Source organism: Rutidosis leptorrhynchoides, chromosome 7 (assembly GCF_046630445.1).
Source record: "Rutidosis leptorrhynchoides isolate AG116_Rl617_1_P2 chromosome 7, CSIRO_AGI_Rlap_v1, whole genome shotgun sequence".
Classification (NCBI taxonomy): Eukaryota; Viridiplantae; Streptophyta; class Magnoliopsida; order Asterales; family Asteraceae; genus Rutidosis; species Rutidosis leptorrhynchoides.
In genome coordinates this window covers 124,207,474-124,222,660 of record NC_092339.1, presented here as the reverse complement: position 1 = coordinate 124,222,660, position 15,187 = coordinate 124,207,474, and the positions used below count along the sequence as shown (strand labels likewise).

At 38.4% G+C, this 15,187-nt stretch overlaps 1 long non-coding RNA gene across 5 annotated transcripts; it reads right to left on the bottom strand.

Moving 5' to 3' along the window:
* Nucleotides 1–2,085: 2,085 nt before the first annotated feature.
* Nucleotides 2,086–4,154, bottom strand: LOC139858018 (uncharacterized). 5 transcript variants are annotated; one of them, XR_011762781.1, is made up of 6 exons: nt 4,086–4,154; nt 3,875–3,985; nt 3,613–3,729; nt 2,850–3,492; nt 2,543–2,748; nt 2,086–2,455 (listed from the first exon to the last, which is right to left on the bottom strand). It is a non-coding gene; the product is annotated as an uncharacterized lncRNA (long non-coding RNA). The 5 variants fall into 5 exon arrangements; XR_011762780.1 differs by having other exon boundaries at nt 2,543–3,021; nt 3,366–3,492; XR_011762783.1 differs by having other exon boundaries at nt 3,366–3,492.
* Nucleotides 4,155–15,187: the final 11,033 nt, after the last annotated feature.

The following is a 15,187-nucleotide window of genomic DNA, read 5'->3' as shown; positions in this document are numbered from 1 at the left end:
ATCCTGCGGATATGTTAACAAAGGTGGTGACTTGAGAGAAGTTGGAGTTATGCAGAGACATAACTGGAATGTTTGTGGATTCGGCTGGAGGGGGAGAATTGAAGATTTTCAGCCTACAATCTAGAAGCCCACCTTATAGATATTCAAAGTAGGCAACCTTGACAACTCATATGGAAGTAGCAAAGTTGATAACGATGACGGCCGCCAACCTTCTCCGTTCACACCATTCCACCGCCATAGAATTTTTACTATAAATAGAGGTGCAAACCTCAGTTGTAAATCATCCCAAAATCACTCAAAAGAAGTGTAATCACAACCTAGATAGTGTGTGTGAGTTTGAAAGTTTTTTGTAAGAGTTTTGTAATACTCTGTAAATCTATTCTTGTGAGTAATATAGTTGTTTTTCTCTCAAATTTGTATCTCCCAACGTCCAGGCGATCCTCTCTTCCTAACAATTTACACACTTTTAAAAAGTGAACTTTTTGTTAAATTCCTCACACTTGTAAATGTGTATAAATGTATTATATTTATAAGTGTAAAAATCGTTATAGTTTCACACATAAAAATAGGGGGGAAAATTCACAAAAATTTGTATGTATAATCATAAATATAAGCACATTTAAGAGTGTTAAATTAATTTTGTCGTACTAGATTTGTTCACGCTCCCACTTGTGTGAATAAATGAGGTGTAACAAATTTACTCACATTTTTAAATGTGATTAAATTTGTATTTGAACAAACTTTTTCAACAATTTTATGTGTGAAAATTAAATAACATTCAACATTTATAAATGTAGAAAATTTATACCAATTGATAAGTGTGAGGAATTTGACAAAAAAACTCATACTTTCCTACTACAAGTGTATAAAAATATGCATGAACAATTGATAAATTTATTATAATGATGATAGATTTATAATAAAATCATATTGCATCTCAAAAAGGAAAAACGAGACTATTGAATTCAGATGACGGAGTAGTTATTTATGAAATTGGAAAAAGTAGAAGGAAAAAGTGTGGCAAAGGTTATATATATATATATATATATATATATATATATATATATATATATATATATATATATATAAAACAGGGGCGGAAATGACATGGAGCAAGTAGGGTCACCCGACCCCAGTGAAAATTTTTTTTAGTGCAAAAAATTTAGGTTTTTTCATTTCGAATCCAGTGGAATTTTGTTTGGCTAAAAGTCTTCATATTTTATTCCCAAAGTCTCAAGATTTTGCCCCAAATCCTTCAATTTTTGTTCAAAAGCCTTCAAATTTTGCCCAAAAACCTTCAAATTTTGCAAAAAAACTTCAAATTTTGCCTAAACACCTTCATATTTTGTCAAAAAAAAAAAAAAATTGCTACGCTTTTAAAAAAATTTCGCCCCAGTGAAAAAAGTGTCTATTTTACCATAAAGTAAAGGTGATATCAAAACAATTCATACACTTAAAATTTTGTTTTCAAAAACCTCACTAAAGACACTAAGTCATTTAGTTAAAATGAAAACAGATTTATACGCTTCTCCTTATGAACTAGCCAATACCTCACATACACAACTAATTCATCCTTAGTAAACAAACAAACAGAGCAGATCTCATAACTAATCTTCCATAGCAACAACATAAAGATTCAAAACTCATTAGTTAGTCAAAGAACAACTAACGAGCCTAAAGTATTAGATAAAATCAATGAACTACTTACAATTTTTCAACCAACAAACAACAAAACAGTAAACAAGAATGCAGGTGAAAGATCATACAAACTCAGAATAAGAAAAACTTTTTATATCGAATGCTCAACCAAACTTAGCAAATCAAAATTTCATCAGGAAGACATAACCAATGAATTCAATTATAAACAGATCAAAAATTATGCACATACAACAACTAGTGCAATTTAAGATGCTTCTAATAATAGAAAAATAGACTATGAATCTACATCCAAAAAGAACAAGATAGGATGTTAGAAAACTTATTAAGCATCAACAACCCATAAACACATTGATTTAGAACACCTTTCTACAATCACTTCACATAAGATTCAAGAAAGCATAAACAAGATTCATAAGATTCCAAAAAGACAATATCAGAACAAGATTCGTGAAATATAAGAAAGTATCACTTACAAGATTCATAAGATTCCAACAATTCATCATAGACAACTAATTCAGGAATCATCAGTAAGTCAAAGAACAACTAATGAGCCTAAAGTGTTAGATAAAATCAACTACACACATTTTTTCTCGGGGAAAGAACGACGAATTAATTCAACAATATCTTTGGCCAATTTGAATCCAGTTTCCCAATCAATACCCAATTCCTCGAGTATCAAGTCCAGCCTTGGATTTTCTTTTGTGTTATTTTCTTCAATTAATTTGTTTTTTGCATCCACTAATTTTCCAATGATCAATAAAATTTGATCCTTTGGCAAAAGCTGGGAAGGTAATTCCTAGAATATCATCCAACGATTGAATAAAACGATAGATAAATAGAGAGATAGTGTAAATAAAGAAAAAATGCTTTAAATGTGACTAACACGTGGATTAAATTTCACCATCTCATCATATACTTAATGCTTCAAATGTGTTCTGCAATTTCAGCTGCTGGGCTTTAGGTTTAACACATTCCATATCCCGTTTAGAATTTGATGATTTTGCAATCTCTCGATCCTTCCCAGAGTAACTTTTGATCCTCGGTATCTCCCATTCATCCCGTGAAGCAACAGGGAAGATTTCTGGATTTCTGACAGTAGATAAACAGATGTTCACAAAAACTAGTAATCAAAACACAAATACACTGCAACGTATGATATAACATGTAGAAGGCTTAGGATGAAAGTGTACTATGTGGCTGTTATTATCATAATTAGCACCATTAACAAGTGCATCAAACACCTCCTTCGAACCCTCGTACGTCATCTCTTTTGTATAGAAGTTAACAACATCAACACCTACACGGCGTCGTTGTAACCTCTTCCCATACGCCCCCGCTTCTCTTTTAGTCATATCACAAGGACTGGCAGGCAAGAGCAAACATAACACACAGTTTTTAAAGTATGAAACCGGTTTTTGAAGGGGGGAAAAAAAAAAAGGAAGAAGTTCCTATGATATATCACAGAAACCGGTTTACACGCAAAACCTTAAAAACGGTCTCTATTCACCAAAGGCCTTCTTTTAAAATTAAAAAAAAAAAAAAAAAGGTTTCTTAAAGGGGTTCCTATTCCGTTTATTTATTTATTTATTTATTTTTTTTTTTGTAGTAGTAGTAGTAGTAGTAGTGTGTACACACATATATAGTGTAGTATTAGTAATAGATAAATGTAGTAGGGTGGAACGTTCAAGCATAACCAATATACATACCCGCCACCAGTAAAGAGAAGCAACCTTTCTGGCTTGGTTGCTCCTTCAGGACCGATTGGTGGAAAAAATAGCACACATTTACGGATACTTTCACAAAGGTCCAATTCACCACCTAAAATAAATTTGACTGAAACAAACAAACAAGGTGAAATTGATTAAATAATAATAATAATAATCCTGCTATCCTACAAATTAAGATGTAGTAGTAACATAAATAAAAACGATAATAGGAATGTAGGATATTTACTATTAAGGAAATCCAGGAGTTCGTCAAGATTATTAGTAGGAGCAATATAGTCGTAAGTACCATCATTTCTACGGTTCTACCCATTGTCAATATGCCTATAGTATTATTCCGATTAGCCTGCAGTACAAAAACAATTCCAACATTTGGTGAATATATTATATATAATTTTAATTTTAATTTATATATATTTTTATATATATTTATATTTATATCAACGACACAATGAATTCTTAATCTAAAAAATCAAAATAATAAAAAATACCTTAAGTTTGATTTCACAATACGCTCGAATACAATTCAGTTGAAGCCCATATCTATGACAATCAAATTGGTACATGTATCGTGAAGTGTCGATACCGATCATCATAGTCTCCTACAATTTCAACCAACCAAGTTTGATTAGCTAAATCTATATCTATATACATGTACATAGCATAAAAATTAAGAAAGAAAGAATATAAAGAACACGATACCGCAGCCACCATGGTTGTAATTTGGGGATGAAATTGACGACAAGTTCCAGATTAGAAACCCTAGCGAATGACATGAAATTGGCCGTCGGCTTCATATTTATATCCCGCCAGTAGTATTAGTTTACCCCCTTATAAAAATCGGTGAATCACACAATACAACCCCTAAACTTATAATTTTTCAAATCAGATTTTTCTTCTTCTTTTTTTTTTTTTTTTTTTTTTTTTTTTTTGTGTTTTTTAACTATTATTAATTATTAATTATTGATTATTATTGATTATTATTATTATTATTATTATTATTATTATTATTATTATTATTATTATTATTATTATTATTATCATTTTTATAGCAAATATCATTATATTATAATATTTACTAGTGAATTGACCCGTGATACCACGGGTTTTTTAAACGAAACAATTAATCATATACCGCACGCTGAAACAACCTAACCCGTATTTAAACCGGCCCGTAAATTTTTTTCTTTAATGCATTAATATTTAGGTCCCTTTTATGTTTCCAAAAACATCTTTAACACAATAATAAGTTAAATGAGCTTTAAAAACATTTAATACATAGTTTAAATATCCGAACGGGTAAACACAACCCGACTATTTTAATGTCCAACAAAACCGAGCATGGTGATTGGGGATAAGCTACCCAATCCTAATCGATCCAAAAGCACATCTTCTAAAGCAAACTACGCAAGTCCACTAGTTCCCGCGCTTACCCGAGCCACCGCCTCCATGCAAATCTATAAAAATGTAAACAACGAGAGGGTAAGCTAACGCTTAGTTAGTGAAAATATACTACATACATATATATGCATAAAATGGACACGCCACACAATTAAACAAATACCGCATACCGGAGCATCCAAGCATAAAGGCGAGCTAAGCTAAGCATACCGTACGATCACTAAGCAACGAGCTAAACATCAACAATAAAGTAAGTTCACCAACGACGATGTGAACAACGTCAAAAGAGCTACACCCGGAGGGTTAGCTACATCACAAAAATGCGATAATATAAAACAATATAAAAACGTCCAAGGTTAACCCCTTAACCCAATACTAAAACCGATTACCAATTACCAAAATAAAGATTGGCCGGACTATACGAGCCTTAGTAAATCCGCATCCACACGAGACTACTATCTTCAATACCACAACAACATCGAGGTTGGCCGAACTACACGAGCCTTAGTGAATCCGCATCCACACGAGATCACTACCTCAATAAGATGGCCGAACTACACGAGTCATCGTGAATCCGCATCCACACGTGATCCACTTCTCCAATCACAACTCAATACCAACCCTTCGCCATTGGGGGTTATATAATCCACATCACAAGCACATGTGATAACGTACACACGAAATGTACACCTCGCCAAAGGTGGTCAACCAATACGCACAACCGTGCCAAGTGGACCTATACGCAAGTCCATCAAACCCACCTATATGTGAAGTGAGCTCTATAACCGAGAACCACTTCACCCGACCCGCACCTATCCTACACATACATATGCACATAGGATATTAACACTCATCTCGAAGTCTTGATGAATGCAACCGAATAATCCGTAACACGCCAATGGAAAGTACCTATTCCATTAATCACATAACAAACAACACAATTAGGGTGGATTTACAAATCAACCCAAATTGACTACTAGTGCAAATTCTGACCCAATTGCACTTCCAAGCTCAAACCGCGCCCAAACTAACCAATAATCACTAACACAAGTGAGAATGCTCCTAATACGTCAATTAAACCCAAGCATAGGTGTTAAACACCAATCTTGCCCAAATTGACACCTAAACCCTAATTTTGACCCATTTCAAAATTAGTCAATCCAAATACACCCAAAGTGGTTCCAACACTTCTATAATCACTAACACTAGTGATTATACACCACTTACAAGCCTTAAAGATGGCTAAATCATTAACCAACCCAAAACCCGCCAAATATTAAAATAACAAGTTTCCATAAACCCTCTTCATCATCTAAATGGGTTTTACAACTAACAAATCTCAAATCCCTAACTTTGAATCTCAAATCAAACAATGAAACTCGGAGTTAGAACTTACCAATACCGCCAAAATGATGCCGTTGACGAGTAGAACAACTTTAATACTTGAGGTTTGACCCGAAACACCCTTCTTCTTCTCCAATTGGAGCTCTCTCTCTCTCTAAATTTCTCCTCTCTCTCTAGGGTTTGAAGATGAGAGTGTTGATGAGTGAAAATGAGGATAAAATGAGCCTTGAATCAGTCTTATAGCTCTAGAACCAGCCATATGTGAATTTACCAAAACACCCTCAAAAGATTCCATTAAAATGGGTTAAAAATGTCATTACAGCGACATTTGTCGCGTTTCGTGACACTTCATCGCGTTTCGCAACACCAGGACGCGGTAAACAGCATTCAAACGCGACAAAGTGGACAGAAATCACCATCAGAAGTTGTCGCGTTTCAACCATGTTTGTCACGGAACGCGACGCACCAGAACGCGACAAACTGCACTCAAACTCGACAGTTTATCTGATGTACTCCAATTTCACTTTTAAAACATCCCAAAGTCAATCGTGGTCAATGCATTACATCCAAACTATTAAATAATCATTCTTGGACTTCAAATGATGCCTCAAGCGTCATGTTTAGAAAAACGGGGTGTTACAACTCTCCCCCACTTAAATTCGATCACGTCCTCGTGATCCTAGTCACTTAACCAATCCGAACCTACACGCTATGGTTCTCAAACAATCGTTCCAATCCGACTTCCACCACATTACTCATTAACCCGAAGACTAATCCATTAACTAAATACACACTTGCACGCATTCCGAGCCTGCAACACACACAACATCCGAAGTCTATAACGATCACTTATAATACGCGGAATCACCATGTATTCTTCTACTCCTCTAGGCGATTCTTCTCAAAGAGTCACCTTTAACAACTAAAACGATGAAGACCGTATAAACGAATCCTTACGGATAACACTTACCACTTAACATCCCTTGTAGTGCGCAACACGACCAATACGCAACTATCGTAAAATCGTAAGCAAACGACTAATACTGCTAGCGTCCTAAACGACTATGGAAACGCCAAACCCAAGGTGTACAAAATCGACTATTGTCACACCCGTAACAACATGTGAGCGAAACACGGCTATCGCATCACTAATCACATAAAATGGTCCTTACGACCCCACCATCGGCGTATAAAACATCCAATAGTTCACCACACAACATGGTCCTCACGACCCCACCATTGGCGTATAAAACAACCAATAGATCACACATCCAACAACAAGAAGGCTGGCCGAAAACTACACGCGCCTTAGTGAATCTGCACCATACGCGACTCACTACCTCCACCGTACAACAATCGGGATTGGCCGAACTAGACGAGCCTTAGTGAATCCGAACTACACGAGAATCACTATCCCAAAAGAATGACCGCATTCACACGTGTCATTGTGAATCCGAACTACACGAGACTCACTTCCTCAATATAATGACCGCATCCACACGTGTCATTGTGAATCCGAACTACACGAGACTCACTTCCATAATAAGATGACCAAACTACACGCGTCATCGTGAATTCGCAACCACACGCGATCCACTTTCCAAATCTCAACACAGGAATGGTACTCCCATTCCTCATCGGTACTCGCATTTCCCGATAACGTTATATCATACCGATATAACACTACTCCAACACAAATATCCGTTAGTGTACCACGACATATATCACTAACTCCCGGGTGATGTCTTAAACACCGCGACTAACTCACCCCCATGACAATGTGGTGTCTTGAACATCGCGACTATCCCACTCGTTACGTAGAATGTGGTGTCTTAAACACCGCGACTATCCCACATTTCATGCTACACAATTAAATACATTAAATACGTACATGCATCACTCGTACGTGTACACATCACCACCACAATTGAGCAAGAACCACCTATATCGCACATAGGCACAAAACAACAATTCTCTAAAAGAGAATCCGACACACATCCCTTAACCGAGGGATTCCACCTTGCTCGTCAAATACGCCCATTATCTCTCAACGAGATTTACCCCATTACCACCTCGGTGATAATTTAAATCCAAAACCATAAGTACAATTTATTCCAAATCGTACTTTTACCACAATCGACCAACGTAGGTCTCAACGCTAGCTCTGAATCCATACAAACATCGTCGAATATCAATACACTAGAATATCTTCGTGCTAGAGTTCAAACTCCCCCACTTAGAACTCCGTTCCATAACCACATCACGATACATTGCTCCAACCTTGAGCTCACGAAGGATTTTAACATATCCTTAAACACTTCGAACGAAGAGTTTGCCACAATTACACAAACTTAAATCTTTGTAATCTTCCGATTACTCTAGCTTGTCACATTTCCACCTAGTCACTCATGTACCTAAGGGTTTCTCTCCGGTACCCTAAGTACAATGTAATCGCAACACCACCGGAGTCGAGTACCACGCTAGTAGGTATGAAAAAGGCACCTAACATTGCGTCACGTAGACTCCATTACCAACATACATCGAGATCAAACACTTGATCTTTCGAGTTTTATCCACCCGTCAAACCTCATGGTTCAACAATTTTAACTCAAAAGCGAACACGCGCTTAACACCCGAACACCAAAGCCCATACCCATGGCTTGGTAGAAACATTTCCCAACACTAAGGAATGCTTGGTTGCACCAAGTCTTACGCCCTTCGCCCGACAACCAAAACGTCACCATAGGGTAATTCCATCGGGAACGTCACCCATAACAATATCATGCACAATACAATGCATCTAACAAACCCGAACTCAATCGGCACACGATTGTAGCGACCCGACCAAATCATGATTGACGGCGCCGTCTACTTAGGTCCCGTTACGTGGTCATAAGTCTTTAAAACAACGTTTGACCAAAAGATATGTCGCATTCATTTCAAATGTAAAGATTGTTCAAAGTTTACGAGAATAGTTCCACCACAAGTTACGATACAAAGTTTTAAGTACAAATGAAACTTATGCGACACAATTTAAAAGTAGTCAAAAGACGCTCCATGTATGCATATATACTCGACATCCAATGCAAGTATCAAAATAATGAGCGGAAGCATGTATCATGTATCGTTCAAGGACCTGAGAAAAACATAGAAATCTGTCAACGAAAACGTTGGTGAAATCATAGGTTTAAGTAAGTAAGTACAAGTGAACCACAAGATTTGCATCAATGAATTAATAGTAATACATTCCAAAAGTTTGTTTCACGAGCACCCAATTATCAATGCTTAACATTCCTTCCATTGAACCCCATCACTTAGTGCTAGAACATACACTGTTTCTCGAAAATATATTTCATTCGTAAACGGTAGCGAACCGTTTGAATGAGGGTTTGTCAAACCCATATGGATCCATACAACATAAGTTCTCGCTTACACCCGGCAAGTGTAACTAATGATAATCGAATTGAGGATTTTGTCCTAAACTCGTATGTAGAATGTTTGTTTTCCTGTACTTGTGTTCACTTAGTAAAGAAATGTTTATGTTTTCTCATCCCAAATGTAAGTTCAAAAAGAGTAAAAGTGGGACTATGATCTCACCTTGAGTGCACGAGTAGTAAAGTACTTCAACAAGTAAACGTGTGCAAAGAACAATGCTAGTCTTGACCTAAACAATAGGTTGTATCAATAACGGTAAACACGATAGGTCAAAGATGTTCAATTAGTCCTATGGCTCGTTACGACTCGATTATGTAGCATGTGAATCAAATTGTCAAGTTTCATGCAAGATACAAGTACAGAAACAAGTTAGGAAGGTTGCATAATCATTTGGTTAAGTTTGACAAAAAGTCAAACTTTGGTCGGTCAAAGTCAACGAAAGTCAACACGTTCGGGTCGGGTCCCGAACTATTTTTCTGAGGTTTTTATTCATATATAAGCATGTTAGAACAAGTTTCATGTGAATCGGAGGTCTAGAACGTGCCAAACATTTTTCACATTTGGGACAAGGAGGTCAGAACCTGGCCCCCTTATATGTCGCGCCGCGACAGGAAAGGGCCGTGCCGCGGCAAAGGCCGGGAGCTGGTGCCTGACCAGTCCCAAATGTTCAAGTCTCAATCCAAAACCTTTTTGTGCATAAAACACAAACCGCTAACACTTAGGACTCGCACCTTATATCGTTGGAAAGCTCTTTTGACGTAGAATGCAACTAAACACAATTCATCAATCAATCTACCTATTATAACAACCAAAACCGCATCTAATGCTCAACATTAATCGCATACAAGTTCATAAATGCAATTCAATGATTCGGGCAACCAATTTACATGAATGATATGCCGTTTCGAAGGTAATCGAGCATACAATCCAACTAAACACTTACCAACAATAATCCATGGCATTCAATGCATCAAAAGTCCATTTCAAGTTCATCAAACCCTAACCCAAATTCACCAAAATCATAAATCAAGTTCATGAACTTTTCTAAAGCAACCTACACATCAAATTGAAGCTAGTGATACTAGGAACACAATTAGAACATGAACTTTTAACATCTAACAACATATGATCATCCAAAATTCAAGAACAACACACCAAAATTCAAGTTCATGCTAGTTATACTAAAACAACGAGATCGAGCATACCAATTACATACACGGCATCACAATGAGCCATAGACACTAACTAACACCATTTCAAGCCAAAAACACGAATTTAGAGAAATCTAGAGTTTTAGAAATGTTACCCAAACGAGATGAAGTTGGTACCAAAATGAAGAGGATGAAGAGAGGATCAGGAATATGTAATTTATTTTGTTGTAAGCCTCCTAGATCGGATTTAGATGATGATTGAATGAATTTGGAAATGGTGTGTGTGTTCTTGCTAGAGAGAAAGAGAGAGAGATGGAGGTGATAATGAATGAGTGAAAGGGGTTTGACCCTTTGACCTAGTCAAGGGTTTGATCCCTTGTCAAGTTTAGTCCCTCAACTTTCGTTCGGGTGCGTGAATTACCTAAACGAGATAATTTAAAACGCGTATCAACAGAAGATGTTATAAACATATAACGGAGTTTAAATTAGTATAACGGAAAAGTAGACGGAAAAAGGCGGGATGTTACATTACCTACTCCTTAAAAGAAATTTCGTCCCGAAATTTAAGTAGGCGTAGTAGTCGTTGTTTCTTCCTCGAGATCTTGCGTTTCTGAATTCACGAATAGATGAGGATACTTCCTTTGCATTTGATCTTGTCTTTCCCAAGTAAACTCGGGTCCTCTTTTGGCGTCCCAACGGACTTTAACAATCGGGATTCGATTTTGTTTCAATGTCTTGACGGAGGTGTCCACAATTTCAACCGGTTCCTCCACAAAATGAAGTTTGTCATCAATAGTAAGTTCCTCGAGAGGAATGACGATATCGGGTTCGGCAAGATACTTTTTCAAGTTAGATACATGGAAGGTAGGATGAACGGAGTTCAATTGAGGCGGAAGATCTAAACGATACGCAACGGTTCCAATACGCTCCGAGATTTCGAAAGGACCAATATACCTTGGATTCAGCTTCCCGCGTTTCCCAAAATGGATTATACCCTTCCAAGGCGCGACTTTTAACATTACTCGATCACCGACTTGAAATTCAAGATCGTTGCATCGTTTGTCGGTATAGCTCTTTTGACGACTTCGGGCCGTCCTAAGCCTATCTCGGATTTGAACGATTTTCTCAGTGGTTTCGTGAATGAGTTCGGGTCCGGTGATTTGCACGTCGCCTACCTCGGCCCAACAAAGAGGTGATCGACATTTTCGGCCGTATAGCGCTTCAAAAGGTGCGGCTTTAATACTCGCGTGATAACTATTGTTGTAAGAGAACTCGGCGAGAGGTAAGTGCTTGTCCCAAGCTTTTCCGAAATCAACCACGCAAGCTCGTAACATGTCCTCTAAGGTTTGAATTGTACGTTCGCTTTGTCCATCGGTTTGAGGATGATATGCGGTGCTCATATCTAAACACGTTCCCAACGCTTCTTGTAAAGTACGCCAAAATCTAGAAACAAAACGGCCATCTCGGTCGGAGATAATCGATAAAGGTACACCGTGTCGGGCTACGATCTCCTTAATGTAAAGTTGTACAAGTTTCTCCATTTTGTCCGTTTCTTTCATGGCAAGGAAGTGTGCGGATTTGGTGAGACGGTCAACAATAACCCAAATGGTATCATAACCGCCCGTCGTTTTTGGTAGTTTGGTGATAAAATCCATCGTGATCCTTTCCCACTTCCATTGCGGGATCTCGGGTTGTTGAAGTAATCCGGACGGTCTTTGGTGTTCGGCTTTGACTTTGGAACATGTCAAACACTTGGAAACATAAGTAGCTACGTCCCTCTTGATGTTCGGCCACCAATATAGTTGTTTAAGGTCGTGGTACATCTTATTGGCACCGGGGTGAATCGAGTATCGTGACTTATGGGCTTCATCTAAAATAAGGCTTCGTAGGTTCCCATAACTAGGCACCCAAATCCTCCCGGCGAAATATCGGAGTCCGGTTTCTTTAACTTCGAATCGAGAGGTGAGGACGTTCAAGTGTTCGAAAGAGATGTTTTCATCCTTGAGAGCTTCGTCTTGGGCTACACGAATTTGACTATTGAGGTTGGTGTGAATGGTGATGTTTAAAGCTCGGACACGAAGAGGCACCGCTCTTTCTTTTCGACTTAAGGCATCGGCTACTACATTTGCCTTTCCGGGATGGTAACGAAGCTCGCAATCGTAATCGTTTAAGGTTTCAATCCACCTTCGTTGTCTCATGTTTAGTTGCTTTTGATCGAAAATGTGTTGAAGGCTTTTGTGATCGGTGAAGACAGTACTCTTGGTTCCATAAAGATAGTGTCTCCACATTTTAAGTGCAAAGACAACGTCTCCGAGTTCGAGATCATGTGTCGTATAGTTTCGTTCATGAATTTTGAGTTGTCGAGAAGCATAAGCAATGACTTTCGTTCGTTGCATCAATACACACCCAAAACCATGTTTTGAGGCATCGCAATATACAACAAAGTCATCATTGCCTTCGGGAAGTGACAAGATAGGAGCGTTGGTTAGCTTCGTTTTCAAGATTTGGAATGCGGATTCATGTTCGGTCGCCCAAATGAATTTCTTTCCCTTGTGAGTCAATGCGGTTAGAGGACGTGCAACCAAAGAGAAGTTTTCGATGAATCTACGATAGTACCCGGTGAGACCCAAGAATTGACGAATGTGAGTAGGAGTAGTAGGAGTCTCCCATTTACTAATGGCTTCGATTTTCGTGGGATCGACTTTAATACCTTGATCACTTACAACATGACCAAGAAATTGAACTTCCTTCAACCAAAATTCACACTTGGAGAATTTGGCATAAAGTCGTTCTTGTCTCAAGAGTTCAAGCACAAGTCGGAGATGTTGTTCGTGCTCTTCTTCATTTTTAGAATAGATCAATATATCATCGATGAACACAATAACGAATTTATCGAGATACGGTTTGCACACGCGATTCATAAGATCCATGAACACCGCCGGTGCGTTAGTGAGACCAAATGGCATGACAAGGAATTCATAACTACCATAACGAGTCCGGAAAGCGGTTTTGGAGACATCTTCCCCCTTAACCCTTAATTGATGATAACCCGAGCGGAGATCAATTTTCGAATATACACAAGACCCTTGTAATTGATCAAAGAGGTCATCGATACGAGGAAGAGGATATCGGTTCTTAACCGTCAATTTATTTAGTTCACGATAATGAATGCACATTCGTAGGGATCCGTATTTCTTTTTAACAAACAAAATCGGAGCGCCCCATGGTGAATGGCTAGGTTGGATAAAACCACGGTCAAGTAGTTCTTGGATTTGACTTTGCAATTCTTGCATTTCGGATGGAGCAAGTCTATACGGTGCACGTGCTACGGGTGCGGCTCCCGGAATAAGATCGATTTGGAATTCAACCGGTCGATGAGGCGGAAGACCCGGCAATTCGTCGGGAAATACATCGGAATAGTCACTAACAATTGGCACATCATCGATGTGCTTCTCATCGGACTCGACTTTCTTAACGTGAGCAAGGATCGCAAAACAACCCTTACGGAGTAGTTTTCTAACTTTAATACACGAAACGAGGTTGAGTCCGGTGCAACTCTTATCGCCATAGACGATCAAAGGTTCACCATTCTCGATAGGAATTCGGATTGCGTTAAGATCACAAAGAATGTGAGATTTCGTTTTGACTAACCAATTCATACCGATTATTACATCAAAGCTTCCTAGTTCCATGGGTATCAAGTCAATTTCAAATTCCTTACCCAAAATGTTTATCGTACACCCTCGGTAATATGTGTCGGCACTTAATAGTTTCCCGTTAGCCACTTCAATGGTATAAGTGGTATCTAATGGAAGAGGTGGAGTGCTAAAAGAATGAGTCAAAGTCTTGGATACAAAGCATTTATCGGCACCCGAATCGAATAAGCAAGAGACATAAGAATTGTTGAGAAGAAACGTACCCGTGACTAGTTCAGTGTCATCCCGGGCTTCCTCGGTGTTGATGTGGAAAGCTCGACCGCGCATATTGGGGTTATCTTTCCTCTTCGAGCATGCATTTCTATAATGGCCTGTTTGGCCACATTCGTAACAAGTGCCCGTCTTTGGTGCATTGGGCCACTTTCGAGCGACGAAAGTGGCACTTTTACAATAGTTGGCCTTATGACCAATTCCTTGGCACCGATGGCAAATTAGCTTACTACACTCGCCAAAGTGATGTTTGTTGCATTTGTTGCAAAGAGGTAGAATTCCGGCATAACCCTTCTTGCCGTCGGAGGTGAAAGATTTCTTGGCAAAGTTGTTGTTGCTTGATTGGGGAGCTTCCCATTTTCTTTTGTTGTTACCCGACTTGTCCTCGGCTTTAGGTGCCGGTACTACGATTTCGTCCACTGTCTCTATCAATTTGCGGGCCATGTTCAAAGCTTCTTGATGATTAGGGGGTTTGGATGACATTACTCCGTGTTTGATGCTCTTTGGAAGACCATCCATGTAAAGTTCAACCCTTAAAGCTTCGGGG